Genomic DNA, 7,674 nt, shown 5'->3' on the forward strand with positions numbered 1-7,674 from the left:
GTGCATGGGCTTCAGTAGTTGTGGCATGTGGGCTCAGTAGTTGTGGCTCGCAGGCTCTAGAACACCGGCTCAGTAGTTGTGGTGTATGGGCTTAGTTGCTCTGCGGCATGTGGGATCTTCCCAGACCGGGGATCGAACCCATGTCCCTTGCATTGGCAGGTGGATTCTTAACCACTGTGCCACCAGGGAAGTCCAGGACTTCTTTATTAAGAAGCTGATATTACCTACGATCAGCCTGTACCTAGGTTCAAGTCATCTCTTAAACCTGATTTCATCCAGGTTCAACAACCAAACTTGAACTTTCTCTTTTTCTGTGTGAGGTCACTAAAATGTTGTGACAAAACAACTTTAGTGTCAATGTCCCTGCCTCTCTTTATGTTAGCTTTAAATTTTAATTTGTAACAATGGGGTGGAGAAACTTAGGATCATCTGTTCTCCACTGAGAAATGAAGTATGGCTAGATTTCTGTTTCAACACTTGGTGGGATGTCTGGTCTCCTGGATGCCAGTGACCAGAACCTGGCACGGCTATAATGGCAATAATGACAAGAGAGCCTGAATACAGATAATAGAGTGATCTGCCCCTGTGTTCTCATGTGCATGCAGCAGTCTTCACTCCTCTTCAGTAGCTTAGATAGGAAGTCCTTCAGCTGTTCAGCACAATGTGTGTCTGATGGCACGCTCAGTGGTGCTGGTCAGCTAAGGAACACTTTTAGAAGCAACACTCCAAAAAGAATGCGCCTGCTATCTCAACTGTAGGAGGTCTGATTATGTTTGTCAAATCTTATTCTTGTGAGGAAGACCAAGCTTTGGTATTGATAAAAGTTATCCACTAAACCTGACTCATCAGTGCCTTGTTGTTTTAGTTTTACCCCACATCATTGGTTTCTGAAAATGTCTAGGTTTAAAATAAAAGTTATATACATACACACACGCATACATACACGTTCAAATATATAAAACTTTGATTCAGCTTATGTTTCATTAAATTATTATGTCTCATTCTGATTTGGGGATTAGTCTACTTCACTTTATGCCAATGTTTCAGAATATGCCACTAAAGCCTTTAAGGTCTTTTCCATGATTCTAGAGCTGCAGTGATCAAGTTGGTAGCCATGAGCCACCTGTGGCTATTAACATTAAAAATTAAATTAAATTTAAATTCAGTTAGTAGCACTAGTAATCTCAAGTGCTCAGTGCCACATGGCTACTGTTTAGACATAATTAGACTAGATATAGAACAATTCCATCATTGCAGAAAGTTCTATTGAATAGTCCTGTTCTAGAATGTACCTGAAACTAAGGGGCTAATAACCCAATTTATTCCAGAGCTTTTACTGCTGATACAGTTCACCACTCCCATCAACATTGTTCATTTAGAGTTTACTAACCATTCCCTTCATCTAAACATAAAAAGTACAATTCAAATGATATATATCAAAGTGCTAACTGTGGCCCATATAAGTACACATGTGTACTATAGAGAAAAGCCTCTTTTTCACTGTGTCTCCAGAAAATTTGGGCCTAATTAGAAATCCTGCTTAAAAGTGTCGTGATTAAACTCAGTATTTTTATTATAAATGATTCGCAATTTTGAGCTTCCTTTGTTAAGATGATCTAGTTGATTGGAGCGTGAGCACCTTTGCCATATGACATAAATATTCCCTAGGCTTTCACCCAAGAGGTTTGGAGTCAGTTATAATAATTATATTTATTTAAATACTCAGTAATTAATGTGAGTGGCTTGACATCATCATTATAAATATGAAGGACTCTAGTAATGACTATTGTCAAATAGACGCTCAGACAGGTTTGAGCCTGTCTCTTGCTTCAGAATTACATATTACAGAATGTCCAGGAGGTGAACCACTGGGGTCCTATGCACAGAGCTATACCTAACCCAGGGAACAAGCAGCTTGGAGATGAACAGGAATCAGATCACATCACTGTTGACTTGCTGGAAAGGGGGAATGTGTTTTATCCTCTAATGTGTGCTATGTGTGACTCTTTGGGACAGTGGTAGTTTCCTGTTTTCAAAAATCCCTGCACCATTCGACCCCTTGGCCGGGAAGATCCCACATGCCACAGAGCACTAAGCCCATGCACCACAACCACTGAGCCTGCTCTCTAGAGCCCTCCAGCCACAACTACTGAGCCCACGTGCTGCAACTACTGAAGCTCGCGCACGTAGAGCCCATGCTCAGCAACAAGAGAAGCCACCGCAATGAGAAGCTTGCACACCGCCACGAAGAGTAGCCCCCACTCGCCTCAACTAGAGAAAGCCCACACGCAGCAATGAAGACCCAACACAGCCAAAAAAAAAAAAAATCCCTGTGCCAAAGTGTCAGATGGTAACTTTGGAGGTGAAAATAAAGAGGTGGGAGCCTACATCGTTCTCAATGGTGAAAAACTGAAATCATTTCCACTAAGATTAGGGACAAGACAAGGTTGCCCATACTCACCACTATTATTCAACATAGTTTTGGAAGTTTTAGCCACAGCAATCAGAGAAGAAAAAGAAATAAAAGGAATCCAAATTGGAAAAGAAGAAGTAAAGCTGTCACTGTTTGCAGATGACATGATACTATACATAAAGAATCCTAAAGATACTACCAGAAAACTACTAGAGCTAATCAATGAATTTGGTAAAGTAGCAGGATACAAAATTAATGCACAGAAATCACTTGCATTCCTATACACTAATGATGAAAAATCTGAAAGAGAAAGCAAGGAAACACTCCATTTACCATTGCAACAAAAAGAATAAAATACCTAGGAATAAACCTACCTAAGGAGACAAAAGACCTGTGTGCAGAAAACTATAAGACACTGCTGAAAGAAATTAAAGATGACACAAACAGATGGAGAGATATACCATGTTCTTGGATTGGAAGAATCAGCATTGTGAAAATGCCTATACTACACAAAGCAATCTACAGATTCAATGCAATCCCTAACAAACTACCAATGGCATTTTTCACAGAACTAGAACAAAAAATTTCACAATTTGTATGGAAACACAAAAGACCCCGAATAGCCAAAGCAATCTTGAGAAAGAAAAACGGAGCTGGAGGAATCAGGCTCCCTGACTTCAGACTATACTACAAAGTTACAGTAATCAAGACAGCATGGTACTGGCACAAAAATGGAAATATAGATCAATGGAACAGGATAGAAAGCCCAGAGATAAACCCATGCACATATGGTCACCTTATCTTTGATAAAGGAAGCAAGAATATACAATGGAGAAAAGACAGCCTCTTCAATAAGTGGTGCTGGGAAAACTGGACAGCTTCATGTAAAAGAATGAAATTAGAACATCCCTAACACCATACACAAAAATAAACTCAAAATGGATTTGAGACCTAAATGTAAGACCAGACACTATAAAACTCTTAGAGGAAAACATAGGAAGAACACTCTTTGACATAAATCACAGCAAGATCTTTTTTGATCCACCTCCTAAAGTAAAGGAAATAAAAACAAAAATAACAAATGGGACCTAATGAAACTTAAAAGCTTTTGCACAGCAAAGGAAACTGTAAACAAGACAAAAAGACAACCCTCAGAATGGGAGAAATATTTGCGAACAAAGCAACTGACAAAAGATTAGTCTCCAAAATATACAAATAGCTCATGCAGCTCAGTTATCAAAAAACCAAACAACCCAATCCAAAAATGGGCAGAAGACCTAAATAGACATTTCTCCAAAGAAGATATACAGATTGCAAACAAACACATCACTAAGCATTAGAGAAATGCAAATCAAAACTACAATGAGGTATCACCTCACACTGGTCAGAATGGCCATCATCAAACAATCTACAAACAGTAAATGCTGGAGAGAGTGTGGAGAAAAGGGAATCCTCTTGTACTGTTGGTGGGAATGTAAATTGATACAGACGCTATGGAGAACAGTATGGAGGTTCCTTAAAACACTAAAAATAGAACTACCATATGACCCAGCAATCCCACTCCTGGGCATATACGCTGAGAAAACCATAATTCAAAAAGAGTCATGTACCACAATGTTCACTGAAGCTGTATTTACAATAGCCAGGACATGGAGGCAACCTACGTGTCCATCGACAGATGAATGGATAAAGATGTGGCACATGTATACAATGGAATATTACTCAGCCATAGAAAGGAACGAAATTGAGGTATTTCTAGTGAGGTGGATGGACCTAGAGACTGTCATACAGAGTGAAGTAAGTCAGAAAGAGAAAAACAAATACCATATGCTAACACATATATGGAATCTACAAAAAAAAAAAAAAATGGTTCTGAAGAACCTAGGGGCAAGAGAGGAATAAAAACACAGACGTAGGGAATGGACTTGAGGACACGGGGAGGGGAAAGGGTAAGCTGGGACGAAGTGAGAGAGTGGCATGGACATATATACACTACCAAATATAAAATAGATAGCTAGTGGGAAGCGGCCGCATAGCACAGGGAGATCAGCTTGGTGCTTTGTGTTCACCTAGAGGGGTGGGATAGGGAGGGTGGGAGGGAGACGCAAGAGGGAAGGGATATGGGGATGTACGTATATGTATAGCTGATTTACTTTGTTATACAGCAGAAACTAACACACCATTGTAAAGCAATTATACTCCAATAAAGATGTTAAAAAAAAAGTAAAAAGAGGTGGGGAGAGGTGTTATTCTATGAGTATGTGTGTGAACACAAGATGTTTTTTAAAAACCCTTCCCTGCTTTTAACATCATTTGCAAAGTTTCTAGGAATTTACATTTCGTAAAACTCCTACCTATAATTGGCTTCTTTAATGCGTATTTTCATCTTCTTATACATGTTGGGGGAAAAAAAAGCCAAGAATAAGTATGCTTGTGGACAAGGATAAATATGCATTTAAGGCAACCAACACCAGTTAGATATCCTAATTAGTGTGACAAGAGACCTGGTGAGCGACCAAGGATTTAATAGCTTTGCCAATTAGAACAGCTTCTACAAAGAGTTGCCACACTGTAGAGTGTCAGTGTGAAAAGGTGCTTGGCCACAACAATGTACAAACACCAGATAGTTTTCTCATACTTTGTAGCTCTTCAGTACTCCAAGAGGCTGAGTCTGATTTGGAGTAAAGTCTGGTGAAGAGTGAATAGGCTGGTATGGGCTGGTCTAGCCACACTGGCTAGATGCCACAAGTGGAAGGGCCTATCCAGGAGCCACCTTGGACCTCATTCTTCCCTTATCCTTCCGTGCTAAGCGTGTGATCTTAACAGCTGCCTGCTTTCCTGCTGTGTGCCCAGCCCTGGCCACATGGTTTCACAACAACCCTGTGAAGCTAGTAATGGAGGACACTGAGGCTCACAAAGGTTAAGTGACTTGCAGACAATCACACAGCCAGGAAAGGTGAGAGCCAGGATGCAAATTTGGGCTTAGCTGAGTCCCAAGTCCATGCTCTTTTTCTCTGCTTTTCACCAACTCCCAATTATAGGGATGGATACCTTAAAGGGCTCCTTTATATACATATACATTTCATATACATATACATATATAAAATAAGACCACGAAAGTAAACAGTGTAATGCTGAACTGTATATCCTATTCTATTTTTATCCATTCATCCTTTAATTTTTAAAACTTCTCCACTAGAAATGTTTAGGTAGGGCCAAAAGTGTGAAACATAAAAGCAGGGCCGGGTGCTTCCCTGGTGGCGCAGTGGTTGAGTGTCCGCCTGCCGATGCAGGGGACGCGGGTTCATGCCCTGGTCCGGGAAGATCCCACATGCCGCAGAGTGGCTGGGCCCGTGAGCCATGGCCGCTGAGCCTGCGCATCCGAAACGGGAGAGGCACAGCAGTGAGAGGCCCGCGTACCGCAAAAAAAAAAAGAAAAAAAGCAGGGCGGCTCTGGTTGAGCCGGGTGAGTGCCGGAAGCCCTGACTCCTCATCTTCCCCTTCTCTCTTAGACCCTCTAGATCTCTGTGGGCACAATAGGAAAATCACACACTGAGCTCCCTAAAAGCAAACTCTAAAGGTGACTTTTTATCTAGATGTGAATCACGTTCTTAGGAACATATTTCCAGCCAATATATTTTTTATACATTTTTTAATTGCACAGAAATGATGTCATTGTTACTGAAGATTTTATCTTTTTAAGGATATTTGGGGGGAAATGGTACATGGGAATGTTTTTTTGTTTTTTTGTTTTTTTTAAAGAAGATGTTGGGGGTAGGAGTTTATTAATTAATTTATTTATTTTTGCCGTGTTGGGTCTTCGTTTCTGCGCGAGGGCTTTCTCTAGTGTGGCAAGCGGGGGGCCACTCTTCATCGCGGTGCGCGGGCCTCTCACTATCACGGCCTCTCTTGTTGTGGAGCACAGGCTCCAGACACGCAGGCTCAGTACTTGTGGCTCAGGGGCCCAGTTGCTCCGCGGCATGTGGGATCCTCCCAGACCGGGGCTCGAACCCGTGTCCCCTGCATCGGCAGGCAGATTCTCAACCACTGCACCGCCAGGGAAGCCACCCAGCCAATATTTTTGAATGAAGAGTGAATGCTGTTAATAACCATAATAAAACCACAATTATCAGGGCAGGACTTGTGGTTCCCTTTGTAGTGGGAGGCCCAAGTGTCACAGAGATGACTGCCAGGAATTTTCCTAAAGCCAGGTGTTCACAGTCTTTCCAGTTACCCCCCTGCACTTCTTCACGGGGGTTTTCATTAAAATCTCTGGCTGTTAATAAGGTTATTAAAATCAAACAAGGACTGGGACTTCCCTGGTGGTCCAGTGGTAAAGAATCTGCCTTCCAACACCGGGGACACAGGTTCGATCCCTGGTCAGGGAACTAAGATCCCACATGCCATGGAGCAACTAAACCCGCACGCCACAACTATTGAGCTCGTGAGCCTCAACTAGAGAGTCCGCGTGCTGCAAACTAGTGAGTCCGAGTGCTGCAAACTACAGAGCCCACGTGCTCTGGAGCTCGCGCCACAACTAGAGAGAGAAAAACCTGCACGCCACAACTAGAGAGAAGCCCATGCGCTGCAACAAAAAGCCTGCATGCCACAATGAAGACCCGACGCAGCCAAAAAATAAATAAATAAATAAAATCAAACAAGCACTGACCTGGGCTTCCCTGGTGGCGCAGTGGTTAAGAATCCGCCTGCCAATGCAGGGAACACGGATTCAAGCCCTGGTCCGGAAAGATTGCACATGCCACAGTGTAGCTATGCCCGTGCACCACAGCTACTGAGCCTGTGCTCTAGAGCCCACGAGCCACAACTACTAAGACTGCATGCTGCAACTACTGAGCCCACATGCCACAACTACTGAAGCCCACACGCCTAGAGCCCGGGCTCTGCAACAAGAGAAGCCACCGCAATGAGAAGCCTGTGCATCGCAACGAGGAGTAGCCCTGGCTCACCGCAACCAGAGAAAGCCCGCTCGAAGCAACAAAGACCCAATGCAGCCAAAAATAAATAAAATTAATTAATTTTTAAAAAAATTAAAAAAAGAAACAGGGGCTTCCCTGGTGGTGCAGTGGTTGAGAGTCCGCCTGCTGATGCAGGGGACACAGGTTCGTGCCCCGGTCCGGGAGGATCCCACATGCCGCGGGGCGGCTGGGCCCGTGAGCCACGGCCGTTGAGCCTGTGCATCCGGAGCCTGTGCTCCGCAGCGGGAGGGGCTACAGCAGTGAGAGGCCCGCGTACCAAAAAAA

At 43.1% G+C, this 7,674-nt stretch overlaps 1 protein-coding gene across 1 annotated transcript in view; it reads right to left on the bottom strand.

The window, feature by feature from the left end:
• Positions 1-7,674, bottom strand: part of CUNH12orf56 (chromosome unknown C12orf56 homolog) — a 66,190-nt gene that overhangs the window by 49,917 nt on the left and 8,599 nt on the right.

Source organism: Lipotes vexillifer, unplaced genomic scaffold (genome assembly GCF_000442215.2).
Source record: "Lipotes vexillifer unplaced genomic scaffold, Lipotes_vexillifer_v1.1 scaffold170, whole genome shotgun sequence".
Taxonomy (NCBI): domain Eukaryota; kingdom Metazoa; phylum Chordata; class Mammalia; order Artiodactyla; family Lipotidae; genus Lipotes; species Lipotes vexillifer.